Source organism: Microcaecilia unicolor, chromosome 4 (assembly GCF_901765095.1).
Source record: "Microcaecilia unicolor chromosome 4, aMicUni1.1, whole genome shotgun sequence".
In the NCBI taxonomy this organism is placed as follows: Eukaryota; Metazoa; Chordata; class Amphibia; order Gymnophiona; family Siphonopidae; genus Microcaecilia; species Microcaecilia unicolor.
The window spans coordinates 103,294,514-103,313,105 of record NC_044034.1 but is presented as its reverse complement, the minus strand read 5'-3'; the positions used below and the strand labels follow the sequence as shown (position 1 = coordinate 103,313,105).

At 45.3% G+C, this 18,592-nt stretch overlaps 1 pseudogene; it reads left to right on the top strand.

Annotated features, from left to right (window-relative positions):
- LOC115469617 overlaps window positions 1-5,409 on the top strand; it is a 39,634-nt pseudogene extending 34,225 nt beyond the window's left edge.
- The last annotated feature ends 13,183 nt before the right edge of the window (window positions 5,410-18,592 follow it).

Sequence of the window (18,592 nt, the reverse complement as noted above, 5' to 3'; positions counted from 1 at the left end):
TTCTTTCTGGACTTCAAATGTATTTTTATTTATGTATGTATTTATTTCTACTTATATTCTACTAGTCATAAAATTTCAAAGTGGACTATAGATCAGATCTAAGAACTATCTAAATACTGTGTGACTTGATACCTGTGAATCTAGATATCCATGTAAATAGACAAAGTATCTGTTCTACAGCCTGGCACAGCATATTGAATCATTACAGCCAGTGTCACATCACTGTCTTCAGGGAGTAGTGATTAGGCGATTGTATTCCAAATTGTGTTGTGAAAGTCCCATTACTCTAAGGAGGATTGCTGCTGGTGTGTCAGTCAAGCGCACCCCGGTGCCACTGTTCCAGTTGACAGTGATTCACTGTAGGTCAGCTTCCTTGAACCCCAAAACTAAACATGATGTTGTCTATTTATAGGAAGATGAAATTGTGCTAGTTAAGTTTGATGAAAATTCTCTTCTTTGGGTGGCTGAAGACCAATCTGTAAAGGATAATGGCTTCCTGAGTCCTAAAATTCTAGAGCTTTGTGGTGATCTCCCTTTTTTCTGGCTTCGACCAACATATCCTAAGGGTAACTTATGTTTTTAAAATAAAAGGTACTGGTGATGTAACTCTTAGGCACCCAGAGTTTCCATGGGCTGCTTAGTTGTAGTCTTATATATGTTCAAAGCAAACATAATTCCGTTATGAAACAAGTTTGCATGGACAAAAAAAGAAAGATAAAGCTTCAGCACTAAATATTACAAAAGTAATTATTCATTTAATGGATTTCCATACCAAAATTTATTTTCCAAACTGCTGAATATTTTTAATAAGGAAAAATTAATTTTCATTTTAACTGTATGCACCTCCATTAGGCCTAAAGTGATATCCTTGATAGTAACAGTGGAAAGGATAGAAGTTACCGCAGGGTCCACAAATTTTCTTGCAGTATATGTAACACCTTCTCTACTCAATGCAGCATACTCCTTGATCCACCTACTTCAAGTTGCTTAAAAAAAAATAAAACAACAACAACAAGCTGACGCATGGAAAGCACCTGAGAAGCCTCAGGGCAGTAGAACTAGAGGACATGAATTGAGGTTGAAGGGGAGCAGACTCAGGACTAATGTCAGGAAGTATTTTTTCACGGAGAGGGTGGTGGATATGTGGATATGTGAAAACGGTAATGGAATTCAAACATGCGTGGGATAAACACAAAGGAATCCTGTTTAGAAGGAATGGTTCTGTGGAATCTTAGCAGAGATTAGATGGCGACGCCGGTAATTGTAAACAAAACGGGAGCTGGACAGACTTCTACGGTCTACACCCTGATCGTGACTGAATAGATAGGGATGGGCTGGAGTGTAAATTTTAAGGGGCTCAGATGTTAGCTTCAGAACTTAGTAAAAGAACAGTTCTGGGCAGACTACTACGGTCTGTGCCCTGAGAAAGGCAAGGACAAATCAAACTCGGGTATACATATAAAGTATCACATACCATGTAAAATGAGTTTATCTTGTTGGGCAGACTGTATGGACAGTACAGATCTTTATCTGCCGTCATTTACTATGTTACTATGATACAATATACTCTTTCCTGCTACCAACCAACACCAGTAAAAGATGCACACATGACAGATGTGCCATCAGGCAGGGGCAGCCACCACAACTGCTTTTCAGGTATTTGCAGGAACCTCTCCCGTGCAGCTGCTATACTCTTAGAGGCAGATGAACTAAGCTTTAATGTCCCTTTAACGACCCTCTAACGAAGAATTTTTGAACCGTGGCTTGCATTAAAGGCCATTTTCTGACCACGGTAGCAGAAAACGAAAACGGAATGCAGATGAGCTTGGCTGCTCTGCGCATGCTTTAGGGGCCGATTACCGACAGGGATTTCAGCAGATTGAAGCATTTTGCTTTCAAATACCGCACCGAACATGTGCGACTTGTTTTTTTGCTGCATTGTTCGTTTTTTAAATTCGGTAACAGCTTTTACGTTTTTGCTTTTTTTACGTTTGGTTGATGCATCTGGCTCTTAGTCCCAGCACAAGCAGCCCTTCTGCCTTGTGCAATACAGTGCTGCCCTGGGGTGTCAGCTATCTGCTCCTTCAAGAGAAACAGTTCTTCATGCACACCTTATCTAAGGCTACAAGACACATTAAAAGCACATTTAATGAAAAGTGTATGATGCTTAGAAGAGTATATAATAACTCCTGTCCTGTAGGCAACTCCTGCTCAGTCAGGTTTGTATATATTGGAGACTTGTTGTATGGAAATGTAACTCATGCATATTTATTGTACTAATTCTGAACACCTGACTGGCTAAGTATATCTTCAGGAAAGGTGTTGAGAAGCATTGGTGCAGAAAGCAGGTGATAGTCATTACTTCAAAATACAGTGCTAAAGGTTTTGGTACTGCTTTCTTTATGCATCTTCAGAGCAACAGGTATTAGAAACAGCAGATAGCAGTGATTTGCTATTTCTCTGCTCCCTTACCCCCCCCCCCCCCCCCCCATACACACACATACTCTCTCTCTACCACCACCAGGTACCTCTGGGCAGAGCCGTAGCGAAGGGAGCTGACACCCGGGGCGGGTCGCCGCTGCGCACCCCCCCCCCCCCCGGGTGCAGAACGGTGCACCCTCCTCCCGCTGGAGCGCACCCCCCCCCCCCCCGGAGCGCATACCTGCGGCGAGGGACGGGCAGGAGGGCCGATCTGCCCCGACTGCACATTGCTGGGGTGTGTCGGCTCCGCACTGGTTCACTGCTCTCTCTGTCCCGGAACAGGAAGTAACCTGTTCCGGGGCAGAGAGGGCAGTGCACCAGCGCGGAGCCGACATCCCTCAGCAGCGTGCATCCGGGGCAGACCGCCCCCCCCCCTTCCTACACCACTGCCTCTGGGCCTACCCTTAAGAGGCGCTGGTGGTCTAGGACAGTGTTTTCCAAGTCCAGTTCTAGAGTACCCCTTGCCAGTCACGTTTTCAGGGTATCCACAATGAATATATATGAACTTAGCATGCACTACCTCCATTATATACAAATCTCTTTCATGCATATTCATTGTAGATATCCTGAAAACCTGACTGGCAAGGGGTACTCCAGGACCAGACCTGGGAAACTCTGGTCAGGATAGGAATGATCCCCAGCCCCACCCATCCATGCTGGTTCCAGGTTTAAAATGGCAGCCATGACTTCTTGCAGTAGTCTCACAGTACTACCACTAGGGGTCAGGACCCTAGAGGTAGTACTGCAAGACTACTGCTAGAAACCACAGCCACCACCTGAAGCCAGCCTGGGCAGGGGCAAGTGGGAATTCCTCCTGCTCATCCTACCATATACTACCAGGGTGCCCTTAAGATAGGGAGATCTTCTGAAGGGTAAGGTTTTTGGGAGCAACAGATACTCTCTCCAACTATATTGTCTGTTGTTCCAAGGATACACTGTATTCTGTCAATATTAACACTGACATAAACAGTTCATAAAAGAGCTCCATAAATGTTTGTCCCCAAAATATATCAAATTATGGTAGATAAAAACCACTATGAGCCATTTAGTCTGCCTAGTAAGGTAGGTAAGGTTGTACCTGTTGCTCAATGCAGGTTACCCCCTCCATACTTTGATTTAGGGCAGGGATTCTCAACCTAGTCCTCAGGAAACACCCAGCCAGGCTTTCAGAGTATCTACAATTAATTTGCACCAGATCATTCTGCATGCAGTATCTCATGCATATTTATTCTAGGTATCCCAAAAACCTGACTGGCTAGGTATGTTCAGAGTACTGAGTTGAGAATCCCTTGGTTAGGGTTATACCTGCCACGGTGTGAAGAGTACCAGATGAATTGCATGCACATAGAGGTACAAATATGGCATTGAACATGACTAACAAATTGTTGTTAAAGACTACTGTTTTGACCAGTTTGTGTTGAAATTAGACAAGTTCTCTCCATAGCAATTAGACTAATTCATTAAACATAATCAGTTATGCATGAAAGGGGCATTTATAAGATAAAGGCCACTTGAATTGCTTCTATCTGCTGACATCTTGTAAGAGTTGTATGTGATACTAAATCTAGAAACCATAAAAAATGTTTTATTGCAGAATTGGATAATTATTGCCTTAAATTATACACTTTATTGACTTTACTTGAAGACAGCTATCCTTCAACATTTTCAAGACACAACCTAATTTCTTAACAGTTCAATGAAGTAAGTCCAGCTTGAACATACATGATGTTTATGTACAGCTTTTTCCTGCATTCTCAACAGTTTCATTTTTTTACAGCATAGCTGCATCATATCCAGTGTATCAAATTTTCTCTCATCATAGTTTATATCCTGTGATTTAATAATTTCCTATTATCAATTAGCTTGAAAACACATTGATTGATGACAAGTACAAACTTTTTGGTGGCTATCTACATTGCCCATGTCTCTGCAGAAATGTGGTCTAGAACCTTTTTGAACTTACTTCTATTTCTCCACTCCAGGTACAGTTAAAAGTGGAACCTCCTGTTGGATTTGACCCAGCATTTTTTTTTATAAAGGGGGAAATGAAGTAGCGGTGGGATCCAATTTGTCTATTGATTTCACAACTCTACATTTCATGACCTTACTTTGTTCTGCCATTGCAGGGTAGTATAGAAGTCCATTCTGGCTGGAAAAATGGGTGGGGGGGGGAGGGGGAAGACATTTTGCTTGGATTCTCTGCAACGAACTTACAGCCTTTTACCTCTGAAATGCTGGGGATTCTGAAGGAGTTATGCAGAAGCCCAATATAATTTATAATGGGAGATACTTCCCAAATTACAGATAGACACAATTTATTTTTGAGCATAAGCAGACTTCCTTCTGCCATTGCAGGACAGTATAGTTCCTCTAGACAAAGCATGAATTACAGTCTAAAAATGACTAATTAGAAAAAAGGACATGATATCAGCAGAGAAGATGGATGCCTGAGCAGGGTGTACTAGCTATAGCCCGAGTAATTCTCCAGAACCAGTGGTTTGGTGACTGCGTAATGGCTTCTGGTGAAGTGAGCACTTGTCTGAGGTGCAGCACGTTCTTATGGCATCAAGAAAAAAAAAGAACGACAGTCATAAAGCAGCACCCTGAACAGGAGAGAAGCTGGAGGACCAGAGTCCATGTGGAGCTGGATCAATGGAGAATGGCACAAAGAGGCCGGCACATGTAGCCCAAGATATGGCGGGTGAGGCCTTGGATATGCATGCATGGATGATAGAGATGAAGACAGAAATTTTCTCAGTTAAAGAGCAGATTCGGGAGGCAATCCGGGATTTAAAAACTGACCTCATGGATATGAACAACCACATTGATGGGATGGAGGCACATATGGACACTGCTGAGAAAGTGACAGCGGAAGTGCATAGGGGCCTGGAGGATATGCTAGCAGAGATTTTTGGAACTGACCAATAAATTAGAGGACATTGAGAACCACACTTGTAAGAATAACCTGCAGGGGCATGATGTGCCAGACACTGCTGAGTATAGCAATGCTGAGGACATGGTAACTAGACTAGCCCACTGGCTCTTGCAGTTTGAGGAGCTTGAGCCCTGTATTGAGAGAGCCCAGGGCCCTTAGGGGCCTGCATTGTGGACAGACCGCGTGACATCATTGTCTGTTTGCAGTTTTGTACTTAAAGAAAAATTGTTAGAAAGGACACAAGCCATAGGCACAATCCAATGGAATGGAATTTGAGTTGAGTTCTATCAGGATTTGGCACACTGCAAAAATGGAGAGCTTTCAAGATTACCACAACTTTGACCAGGGCAAACGTGCACTACAGCTGGACTTTTCCATTTGGGATTTTGGTGACCTGGAATGGAGCTAATAAAAATATGTCCAAACTTGTTTCTGTGAGTCTGACGTCCTGCACGTTGTACGTGCATGCAGGACGTCAGAAACCAAACCCAAACGAAGGAAGGAAGGAGACTTCGGCTGGCGGGGGTAGGGGTCCCCCGCCAGCAAAGGGAGGTGAGGCGCGACAGCGGAGTGACGGCAGGAGGGGGGGTTCAAAGTAGTTGGAGCCAGGTGGTGGTGTCGTCATCGGGCGGGTGTTGGTGTCGTCATCGTCTTCGGCAAGAGGAGGGGTTTAAAGTAGTTGAAGGTGGTGGTGGTGTCTTCAGGGGGGGGGGGTCAGCGGCACCGGGAGCTCACCTCGGCTCTGGCCCCCCCTACTGTTGAAGTTCAGATACACCCCTGGCGTAGCCACGGGTGGGCCTGGGCCCATCCATTTTCATCCCAGGCCCACCCAGCAGAAAGCCAGCCACTATCAGTCCCTCCTCCGTTGTTGCAGCTTCAGCAGCGAACTTATCCTTTGAAGGCAACCATAGTCTCGCCCAGCTGCACACGTCAGCAGACAACAAAGCTGCAGCATCCGAACAGCCATAGCTGGGGAGATGTCATTCATTCTTTAGACTGCAGCGCGGAACCAGCCACATGCCCGCTAACAGCTCTGCGCAGCGTTGACTCCGAGTCCCGCCCCTTAAGACACAAATGTCCTGATTCCAACACAGAGAAACAGGAAATTTATATCCCAAGGGGCGGGAGTCGGGACACTGCAAAGCTGTTAGCGGGAATGCGGCTGGTCCCGCGCTGCAGTCTGAGGAATGGATGACATCTCTCCACGGATCTTCAGGTGATCCGGAGGCAAGCACTAATGAAGACCAGCAGGGTTGCAGGGGAAAGGAGCTGCTGTAGTGAACAGGAAGATAAGAGAGCTGAAGGGAGAGGTGGATGGCTTGGCAGGCAGAAAATATGACCCAGATCATGTAAGGATACCAGAGTTGGGGAATAAAGACATCGGAGGGTGGAGAAATAAAGAGGAGATGCTAGATTGGGTGGGGGGAAGAAAAAGCTTATACAGAAGAAATGTTAGACATGAAGAAAGGAATGAGAGAGGATTCTACACACAGGGAGAGACTGGACAGAGAGAGGGCATGCTCGGGGGGGGGGGGGGGGGTAGAATTCTGGTCACAGAGAGGGGGTGCTGGGTATGAGGAAAGGAATGGAAGAGATCCTTGCCATGGAGAGGGACAGGTCACAGAGAGGGGCTGCTGGGCATAAGGAAAGGAATGGGGGAGATCCTGGCCACACTGGATCACGGGAGAGGGGGCAAGAGGAAAGAGAGAAGTGACAGGAAGATGCTGGGAGGGGGTGAAGGGTGGGGAGAAGAGAGGGCACAGATGCTGGGCTAGAAGGGTGGAGGGAGACACTGGGAAAGGTGGAACCATGTGGGAAAGGCCAAGGGGGTGGAAAGGAAATGAACGTGAGGATAGTGATTACAGGGGAAAGAAATATGGTAATGGGGACTAGATTGAAGATGGAAGGCAGAGGAAGTAGAGCGATGTCGGCCCCTACACTCGACAGAAACAGCACTATCTAAAGTCTGCAATGACCTGTTCCTTGCCAAATCCAAAGGTCACTACTCCATCCTCATCCTCCTCGACCTATCTGCCGCTTTTGACACTGTCAATCACAATTTACTTCTTGCCACACTGTCATCTTTTGGGTTCCAGGGCTCTGTCCTCTCCTGGTTCTCCTCTTATCTCTCCCACCGCACCTTCAGAGTACACTCTCATAGCTCTTCCTCCACCCCCATCCCGCTCTCTGTTGGAGTTCCTCAAGGATCTGTACTTGGACCCCTTCTTTTTTTCAATCTACACCTCTTCTCTGGGCTCGCTGATCTCATCTCATGGTTTCCAGTACCATCTTTATGCTGATGACACCCAGCTTTACCTCTCCACACCTGACATCACTGCGGAAACCCAGGCCAAAGTATCAGCTTGCTTGTCCAACATTGCTGCCTGGATGTCCAACCGCCACCTGAAGCTGAACATGGCCAGGACTGAGCTTATTGTCTTCCCACCCAAACCCTCTTCTCCTCTCCCTCCACTCTCTCTCAGTTGACAACACCCTCATCATCCCCGTCTCATCTGCCCGCAACCTTGGAGTCATCTTTGACTCCTCCCTCTCCTTCTCTGCGCATATCCAGCAGATAGCCAAGACCTGTCGCTTCTTCCTTTTCAACATTAGCAAAATTCACCCTTTCCTCTCTGAGCACACCACCCGAACTCTGATCCACTCTCTCATTACCTCTCGCCTCGACTACTGCAACCTACTCCTCACTGGCCTCCCACTTTGCCACCTATCCCCCCTTCAGTCCGTTCAGAACTCTGCTGCACGTCTTATCTTCCGCCTGGACCGATATGCTCACATCTCCCCTCTCCTCAAATCACTTCACTGGCTTCCGATCAGGTACCGCATACAGTTCAAGCTTCTCCTCCTAACCTACAAATGCACTCGATCTGCAGCCCCTCCCTACCTCTCTACCCTTATCTCCCCTTACGTTCCTACCCGTAACCTCCGCTCTCAAGACAAATCCCTCCTTTCAGTACCCTTCTCCACCACCGCCAACTCCAGGCTCCGCCCTTTCTGCCTCACCTCACCCCATGCGTGGAATAATCTCCCTGAGCCCATACGCCAGGCCCCTTCCCTGCCCACCTTCAAATCCCTGCTAAAAGCCCATCTCTTCAATGTCGCCTTTGGCACCTAACCACTATTCAAGAAATCTAGATTACCCCAACTTGTCATTTCGTCCTTTAGATTGTAAGCTCCTTTGAGCAGGGACTGCCCCTTTTTTGTTAAATTGTACAGCGCTGCGTAACCCTAGTAGCGCTATAGAAATGTCAAGTAGTAGTAGTAGTAGGAATAGGAGAGCTAGTGGGTGAAAAAAGGAAATGGAAATCTGACAGGTATCTGAAAAGTAAAACAAAGGAAAAGGAGTTAGGATAAAATTTGGGTGGACAGAGCAGAAAAGAAAAAAAAAGAGAGGAAAGCGCTAAAATGGAAAGGTCAATATGTCAGAGGCAAGTGAAGTGAGGGAATGGAACAAGAGAGGAGAAAAAGACAAATGGACAGCAGCTGCTTGAAGGAGAAATAGCAGAAAGATATGGAAGTTCAAAAGAGAAACTGGATCAACATGATGGAAAAATAAAATGACCAGACAACAAAGGTAGAAAAGGCATTTTTTAAAATCTTAACTGAAATATGATAGCTTAAGAAAGGTGCATAGTGGATGTCGCTTTATTATGTTCAGTAGAAAAAGACATATATTTCTATTTTTATTTCTCCACTGTTGCAGTATGGTATCCAGCTAGTTGCCACCCACCAATTCCTGCCTGGACAATTCCCTCCTAGGACTTTTCCCCAAGGTGGACAAGTCCCTCCTAGATCTGTTCCCTCCTGGCTCTGGCTAGTTCTTACTGGCAAGTAGTTTTGTTTTGTTTTTTTGTGTTGATGTTTTGCTGGAGAGGGGGGTTCTTATGCATTGTTTTTATTAGGCGTGTCATGGATGTGTTGGTAATATTTTGTGTACGTTTTTATATATAATATTTTATGCTCTGTTTATTTGGATTTTTGGCTTATTTTAATTTTTTGGGTGTTGTGTGAAAGGTAATATTTGAGTGTGTGTGTGGGGGGGGGGGAGGGCATTACCCTCCACACACTCAAAAAACCCCAAATATCTGGAAGAGGAAAGGGAAGGAGATAAATTTAAGACTGTGATGTTTCATGATTGTTAAGGGTGGGAAAATTAGAATGTGGTAGGTTTAAAACAAATCGGAGAAAGTTTTTCTTTACTCAGCGTGTAGTTAGACTCTGGAACTCATTGCCGGACGGCAACTGGCCTTGCTGAGTTTAAAGGGAGTCTGGACAGATTCATGAAGGAAAAGTCCATTGATCATTATTAAATTTTGGGGTTTTGCCAGGTTCTTGGGGCCTGGATTGGCCGCTGTCAGAGACAGAGTGCTGGGCTTGATGGACCTTTGGTCTTTTCCCAGCATGGCAGTGCTTATATACTTATGGGAATTGTCTTCCCTGGAACAGTGGGAATTGGTTAGGTGGTAATTGTCCTAGGTGGCAATTTTCCAGATGGGAATTGGTGAGTGGGACTGTCCAGGTGGGAATGGACCTAGAACCTGCAGTATATGCCAAGGCTCCCAGTTCAATTTTTGTCTACATATTTTTATTTCTAATTTGTGATCACTTGTTCTGTATTTGGTGAAGGTCTGTTGGTGTCATTGCAATGGCAGGTGGGGAGATTACAGGGAAGAAAGGGAGAAGAGGGAATTGGGGGGGGGACTTCTTTATTTTCTGCCCTGGGCCCTAGCATGTCAAGCACCAGTCCTGACCTTTGCTGTGGCTGGAGGGGATCCCTAAGCCCCATAAGCTGAGGACCTCCTCTGATGGCATCCAAAACTTCCTTCTATTAAGCTTAGCAGATGGCGGAAACATCCTTGTCACCAATAACTAAGCATGCCTGGGGTGCCGGCCTCAGTAGCTCAAGGAGTTGCTAATGCTGCCTGCCAAGCTTGGTAAAATGGAGTGCTGGCCGTCTTCAGCTGATAGTGCTTGGGGATCCTCATGAGCTAAAGTGTTTAGCTTTCTATTTTGAGTTGGGAGGTGCTGGGGGAGATGTGGAGAATAGGGGGAGGAAAGAGCGAGGTAGAGAGAAAATTTTGTGCCTACCCACTTTGGGCTCAGGCCCACCCAAAAGTGGTTGTCTGGCTACAGTAAGCGATGTCCCAGGAAACCAGGAACACTTCCACACCTAGTTGTGGGAGAGGTGTCCCTAGGTCCTTCCCAAGTTGTTCCGACCTCTTGCTATACTCTCTGTCACCCTTCTATGTGACAACAAACAGACTGTAGTCCAAGCTCTCAATTCCAGTGCATCCGGGAACTTTGTGGACAAATGGCCGATATGCCAGTGTGACATTTCTGTCAATACCCTCAGAGAACCCCTTTGCATTTCCTCGGTCTATGGCGACCCACTGCTAGGGCATCTGCGGGCTATTACTCGTTTCTCTTTAGGTGGGTTCTCAGCATCAAGAGACGATGGAGTCTCATGTACTCCTCAGATCTGTCCATCAGGTCATTTTGGGGCTTCCCTGGTTGCAGAAACATTAATCTTATATTGATTGGCATTCTGGTGACATTCCAACCTGGGGTCCAACCTGTTCTCATTCTTAACATCTGTTCAACCTCAGCTAACCCTGTCCATGTTGGATTCACCCCAGGGCAAGCCTTCCATCTTAGAATCCCGACCCAACTAGGACCCTGAAAGATTCTTGCTGTCTCCCAGATCATTGTAGCCCCAGAGAAAACTCTGGACCTTAAGCAGACAAGGAAGCAGACCTTGCACAGGACATGCAACTTCAATTCTACAGGTTACTCAGGATATTCTAGATGGCAGAAAGACGAGGATAATACGTGGAAACCTACTATCGGTGTTCATGTCCCTGGACTTGACATTGTCAACATCTTTATTCCCTCCAACCTGAACCCACAGATCCGAAGACTGTCATGCCCCTCACCTGTTCTCTGAAGTCTCCAGCAGCATTCTGTGCCAAGGATTGTTTAATTCCTGGAAACCCAGCACTTCCCTTTATAGTTCTGCAAAATGGCACCGACTGATGTTATCACTTCCTGTTTGGTAGTATTTAAGAAAGTTCCTGTCTCCTTGGCTAGTGCCTTTCAACAGGTCTCCTAGAGTTGTCTAGTGTGTGATGCAGCCTTGATCCTGTTTGTCTCATGTTCCTGCCTGTGTTTTGTTCTAGCCCTTCTCCTGCTCTGTGTTCCAGCCTTGGTCCTGCTCTGCTTCCTTTCTTGCTCCAGCCCTGACTAACCTCCAGCCCTGTCCGGGTGTCTCACCTGCCACCAGTTCGGGCCCAGGCAGCCCTTGGGCTGGCTAGGTAGCTTCAACTCAGCTGTAGCCCAAGAGCTCACCCCAAGTTGTGACAAAAGGAATGAATCTGCAAGATTAGTAAAGAAAATTCTATGGAAGGAAGGGACCTATATCTCTGTTGTATAGTTTTAAGAGGTTGGACCTTCCAGAAATATGGATTTATGCAGCAGTGGGAAAATGATTTGGGGGAGGTCAAACTTGTGCAGAGTGAATAGAAACAGCTGTTCCAAGAGGTGCAGAAATCTTCTATGTACTGATGAAAGAAAATGCATACAAGGTGGTTACACACTGGTACTACACTCCAGTTAAATTACAAGCTAGATTTCCCAATATAACCACTGATGTATGCTGGAGATGTCTGGATGCTAAAGGCACCTTTTATCATACAGTGGTGGAAATAAGTATTTGATCCCTTGCTGATTTTGTAAGTTTGCCCACTGACAAAGACATGAGCAGCCCATAATTGAAGGGTAGGTTATTGGTAACAGTGAGAGATAGCACATCACAAATTAAATCCGGAAAATCACATTGTGGAAAGTATATGAATTTATTTGCATTCTGCAGAGGGAAATAAGTATTTAATCCCTCTGGCAAACAAGACCTAATACTTGGTGGCAAAACCCTTGTTGGCAAGCACAGCGGTCAGACGTCTTCTGTAGTTGATGATGAGGTTTGCACACATGTCAGGAGGAATTTTGGTCCACTCCTCTTTGCAGATCATCTCTAAATCATTAAGAGTTCTGGGCTGTGGCTTGGCAACTCGCAGCTTCAGCTCCCTCCATAAGTTTTCAATGGGATTAAGGTCTGGTGACTGGCTAGGCCACTCCATGACCCTAATGTGCTTCTTCCTGAGCCACTCCTTTGTTGCCTTGGCTGTATGTTTTGGGTCATTGTCGTGCTGGAAGACCCAGCCACGACCCATTTTTAAGGCCCTGGCGGAGGGAAGGAGGTTGTCACTCAGAATTGTACGGTACATGGCCCCATCCATTCTCCCATTGATGCGGTGAAGTAGTCCTGTGCCCTTAGCAGAGAAACACCCCCAAAACATAACATTTCCACCTCCATGCTTGATAGTGGGGACGGTGTTCTTTGGGTCATAGGCAGCATTTCTCTTCCTCCAAACACGGCGAGTTGAGTTCATGCCAAAGAGCTCAATTTTTGTCTCATCTGACCACAGCACCTTCTCCCAATCACTCTCGGCATCATCCAGGTGTTCACTGGCAAACTTCAGACGGGCCGTCACATGTGCCTTCCGGAGCAGGGGGACCTTGCGGGCACTGCAGGATTGCAATCCGTTATGTCGTAATGTGTTACCAATGGTTTTCGTGGTGACAGTGGTCCCAGCTGCCTTGAGATCATTGACAAGTTCCCCCCTTGTAGTTGTAGGCTGATTTCTAACCTTCCTCATGATCAAGGATACCCCACGAGGTGAGATTTTGCGTGGAGCCCCAGATCTTTGTCGATTGACAGTCATTTTGTACTTCTTCCATTTTCTTACTATGGCACCAACAGTTGTCTCCTTCTCGCCCAGCGTCTTACTGATGGTTTTGTAGCCCATTCCAGCCTTGTGCAGGTGTATGATCTTGTCCCTGACATCCTTAGACAGCTCCTTGCTCTTGGCCATTTTGTAGAGGTTAGAGTCTGACTGATTCACTGAGTCTGTGGACAGGTGTCTTTCATACAGGTGACCATTGCCGACAGCTGTCATGCAGGTAACGAGTTGATTTGGAGCATCTACCTGGTCTGTAGGGGCCAGATCTCTTACTGGTTGGTGGGGGATCAAATACTTATTTCCCTCTGCAGAATGCAAATAAATTCATATACTTTCCACAATGTGATTTTCCGGATTTAATTTGTGATGTGCTATCTCTCACTGTTACCAATAACCTACCCTTCAATTATGGGCTGCTCATGTCTTTGTCAGTGGGCAAACTTACAAAATCAGCAAGCGATCAAATACTTATTTCCACCACTGTATATGGTTACTCAAGGGCGTGTTGTAGGAGGGGGAGTGGGTGGAGGGAGTGGTCTTGTTATTTTGGTTAATTCAGAAATTTTGAATGGTATTGTTTGGTTTGTTTAGTATGCTTGGTTTCTCATTTAATAAAAATTTATGGATACAAAAAAAAAAAAAAAGTCAGACACTTTTCTCAGTCTTATCCATCCAGTTTTTGACTCCTTCCTGGAGAGCATTGCCACTGTACAGTCATATGTGCCAACGGAACCTACTAGTCCGAGGAAGACACTTATAACCTCTGACCATTGGATGCTACACACCATACAGCATGGTTATGCTCTGCTTTGGGAAAAAAATGCCTCCTGACCATCCACCATGAGAGTCTTGTTTCAACTCCCACCAACTGACACTACTTTGAAAGGAGCTCTCAGCCATCCTCTGGCTGAATGCGATAGAACTAGTTCATCCACCGGACACGGGTTGAGGATTCTATTCCAGATACTTTCTCATACCAAAAGAGATGAGAGGTGGGGGAGTATGTCCAATTCTCAATCTGTGAGACAAAAAGTTTGTACTCAAAACTTTTGCATGGTTTGCCTGAGATCACTACTTCCCATGATACAACTCAATGATTGTCTTTGCTGTCTAGATCGCAAGGAGGCATACACTCACATACCTATTCTTTCCACACACAGAAAGTTCCTCCACTTCCACTGTGAGACTCTGTACCATCAGTACCATTCAGCTTGGCTTCAGATCCTTGAGTCTTCATGAAGTGTCCAATAGTGGTAGCTGCAACACTTCGCGGGTGGGGCATACATCTTCCCCAACCTAGATGACTGGTTAAGCAAGGCAGCCTCCCAGGAGTCGGAATGTACCTCAATTTTCTCTGCCATAAAACTCCTAGAACTCCTCGGATTTGTGATCAATTACCCCAAATCACATCTTCAACCGGTTCAGACCTTGAGTTCAAAGGGGCTGTACTCGATACTACTCAAACAGACCTTCTTTCCTCAATGGAGGACAAACAACATACTACATCTGGCCACTCAGGTGTTCAGATTCCATCCAAGTCAGATGCTCCGCCTATTTAGTCGCATGGCTTCAACAGACAATATAACAACAATGGCTCATCTCCAATTCCGCAGAGGACACACTCTTCTCGGTGGTCCCAAGCTACGGGATTATCAACTCATATTTGAGTCACTCCATAGCTACGGCCACTCTCTACAGTGGTGGATGGCATCACAGAATCTCACTCAGTCTCTTCCATTCCAGCCCCTTCCATATCACAAGGTCCTCACCACAGATGCCTCCATGACAGGATAGGGAGCTCACCTCAACAGTCTCCACACAGAGGGTTCTTGGGCCCCATGAGAAAAGCATCATAATATCAACCTCCTGGAATTGCAAGCTGTTTGGAATGCTCTCAAAACCTTCCAGGACCACATCCTCAGTCAGGTAATACTCGTTTGCACAGACAACCAAGTAGCGATGTATAACTTGAACAAGGAACAGGCTCTTACCACATCTGTCAACAAGCAATCCAGATATGGACAGGCAACTTCTCGAAACATCCCTCTAACAGTTGTTTTCCTAACTAGCAAACAATGTTGTAGCAGACTAATTGAGCAGAGTCCTTCAGCCTCACAAATGGTCCCTCAGCACCTCTGTAGTTCATTGAATATTCCAGCATTGGGGGATCCCAGTGATAGATCTCTTCGCCTCCTTAGAACAACAAACTTCCCTGCTTTTGTTCCAGAATTCCTGCTCCTAATTGTACAGACCCAGATGCCCTCTTGCTCCACTAGGGAATGGACCTTCTACACGATTTTCTGCCCTCTACCTCTCATAGGTAAAAAAAACTCCTCTCAAACAGCATTGAGACCAGGGGACCATGAATCTAATAGTGCCTTACTGTCCACATCAAATCTGGTTCCCTCTTCGCCTAGAGTTATTGTCCAACCAACCATTAAAGTTCAATCCTTTTCCAACCCTAACACAGAATGAGGGGTCCCCTCCCCTATCCAGACCTTCACTCTCTAACCCCAATAGCTTGATTCCTGACAACAGATTTATGTTCCTTAAACCTTCCTGAAACAGTCTTTAGGATACTCCTAGCTTCTAGGAAACCTATATGAAAATGTTACCATTTAAAGTGGAAAAGATTTTCTCTCTGGTGTGCAGCCAGAGCACTCATAAGTACATAAGTATTGCCATACTGAGACAGAGCGAAGGTCCATCAAGCCCAGCATTGTGTTTCCAACAGTGGCCTGCTACAAGCTCTCTGCCTTCCCTTATGCAGTACCTCCTCCATCTTTTGGATTCTGGCCTCAAAACTTACACTTGAGTGACATCAGCTCTTTTCTTTTTTTTTTTTTTTTTTTTTAATATATTTATTAATATTATCCAATATTTTACAAGACAATCTTCTTGTTCAGGAAAAGTATCTAATAATCTACAAATTATGTAACAATAATAAAACAAACAGGAAAAAAAAAGTGAAGCTAAGCTTCACATTAACAGGAAAACTATACTCAAGTCCATACATGTGATCCAAGATTTCAGGAAAATACTGGAGACAAATTATCTAAAGGTTAATCAGAAAAAAGAAATTATACAAATACTGTTAAGTAGAGCAAACACTTATAATTAACGCTTATCCATTTTCACTGAGGTTATGAGTGAAGATACATGAGACGGCTCTGTAAATACATATTTTTTTTCCTTAAACTTTATTATACACTTGCAGGGGTATCTTAGAAAGAAGGTACCCCCCAAGTGTAAAACTTCAGGCCTAAGGAGCAGGAATTGTTTCCTTCGTTGTCGTGTCTCCTTAGAGACGTCAGGAAAGAGTAAAACTTTTAAACCCAAAAAGGGTTTATCTTTATTTCGGAAAAACAGACGAAAGATCCAATTCTTGTCTGGTAATAGTGCAACTGTAGCCACCAATGTAGCTGCAGTTGCTAATTCGGTATCTGAAGTCTCAAGCAAGAGAGACACATTTATCGGTGCTTCGGGTTGAATGGTTCCTTTCCCAGGGATATAGTAAACCATAGTCATTGGCGGTAAGTTCTGTTCAGGAATTAGTAAATTTTCACGCATATAGCGTTTCAACATATCCATAGGAGCAACATTTTGAAGTCTAGGAAAGTTGACAAATCTTAGGTTATAATTTTTAGTGTAATTATCAAAGGTTTCCATTTTGACTCTAAGACTCGTCAAATCTATCATCATAATAGGTTGTGCCGTTTCAAGCTTCATAATTCTCTGATCCAAATTAACAAAATTCCCATTCAAATCTTTAATCTGTTCCTCTTGTACCACCAGATTACTTTCCAGAGATTTAACTTTAGGCTGGACATCATTTATCTGCTTGAGGAAAACTTGTCCTAGGTTGGAAACCAGGTCCCACAAAGCTTCTAATGTCACATCTTTTGGTCTAGTCATAAATTCTTTAGGAAGTTCAAACCTTACAGGCTGGTCTCGGTCCTCACTCTGCTCCTCTCCCCTCAGTTTGCGACGTTTCCACGGGCAAACTGCTCTCCAGTCCCACCTCTGTAGTAAGTGAGGCTTCGATTCGGCGATCTTCTGGGCCCCTGACCTCTGCGGGAGTGGACCCCGTCGAATCCAGGAGGAAAGAGCTGGCGCCAATCGGCTGGGGAGGGGGAGTGCGTTCGGCGGGGCTGAGAGTTACTTCAAAGCCAGAGAGCGCCGAAGTCTCCGTTTCGCCGGCGTGCACCTCTGGAAGCGAACCACCGTCGCGGTGAACTCCCTGCGATCTCAAATATCGATCCATCGGACCAGGTAATGAGGGAGTTAGCGGGGAAGCCCTACCCGCTAGTCTCCCTCTTCGTTTAGGCATTTCTTTTTTTTTTTTTAGGAGCGAGAGTCGCAGCAACCTAACAGCTTGCGGCCATCTTGGATCACAGGTTTTTTCGACATCAGCTCTTTTCATTCTAAAGTTCATAATCCAGTTTCAGTTCATGAAAGGTTTATTTCATACCAAGCCTCCTATCAAACCACCTCTGGTGGTGTGGGATCTTAATGTCATCCTCACAGCTCACATGAAGTCTCCATTTGAACCACTTCTCTAAAATTCCTCACATATTAGGTAATGTTCCTAAAACCTCTTACGTCTGCCAGAAGAGTCAGTGAACTTCAAGTCCTTGTAGCAGAACCACCCACCTTACACCAGGTTCTACCTCGTCAGGGTTGTATTCTTCACACTCCAAATTCCTTCCTAAAGTGGTTATCAGAGTTTCATCTCAGTAAGTCCATTGTACTACCAGTCTTCTTCTCTAAGTCACACTGTAATCCTGGAGAAGCAGCACTGCATACTTTACACTGCAAGCGTGCTCTAGCATATTATCTGGAGCACACAAAATTTCACAGGAAGCCCTCCCAGCCTTTTCTATCCTTCAATCCTAACAGATTAGGGATATCCTTTACCAAACGTACAATATCTCTGCTTGGCTGGCTATTTCCTACATGTATACTCAGGCTGGGCTGACCCTTCAAGACCGAGTCACTGCTCACAATGTGAGAGCCATGGCGGCTTCAGTAGCCCATTTCCACTTTGCCTCCATTGAAGAAATTTGTGAGGTGGCTACATGGTCTTCTAGCCACACCTTCACTGCTCATTACTGTCTAGAGCAGCATTCTAGGCAGAATAGCTGGTTTGGACAAGCAGTTCTGCAAAATCTTTTTACTACTTAAAAATCAACTCCACTCTCCTGCCCTTTTTACCCCCAAACAGGCTATCTGCTTAATTGTCAAAATTCATTTATGTCATGAGCCTGGTAGTTAGTGAGTCCCACATGTGAGAATATTATGCCTGCAGGTCCTCAGAGAAAACTAAATTACTTAACTGTAAGCAGGTGTTCTCCAGGACAGC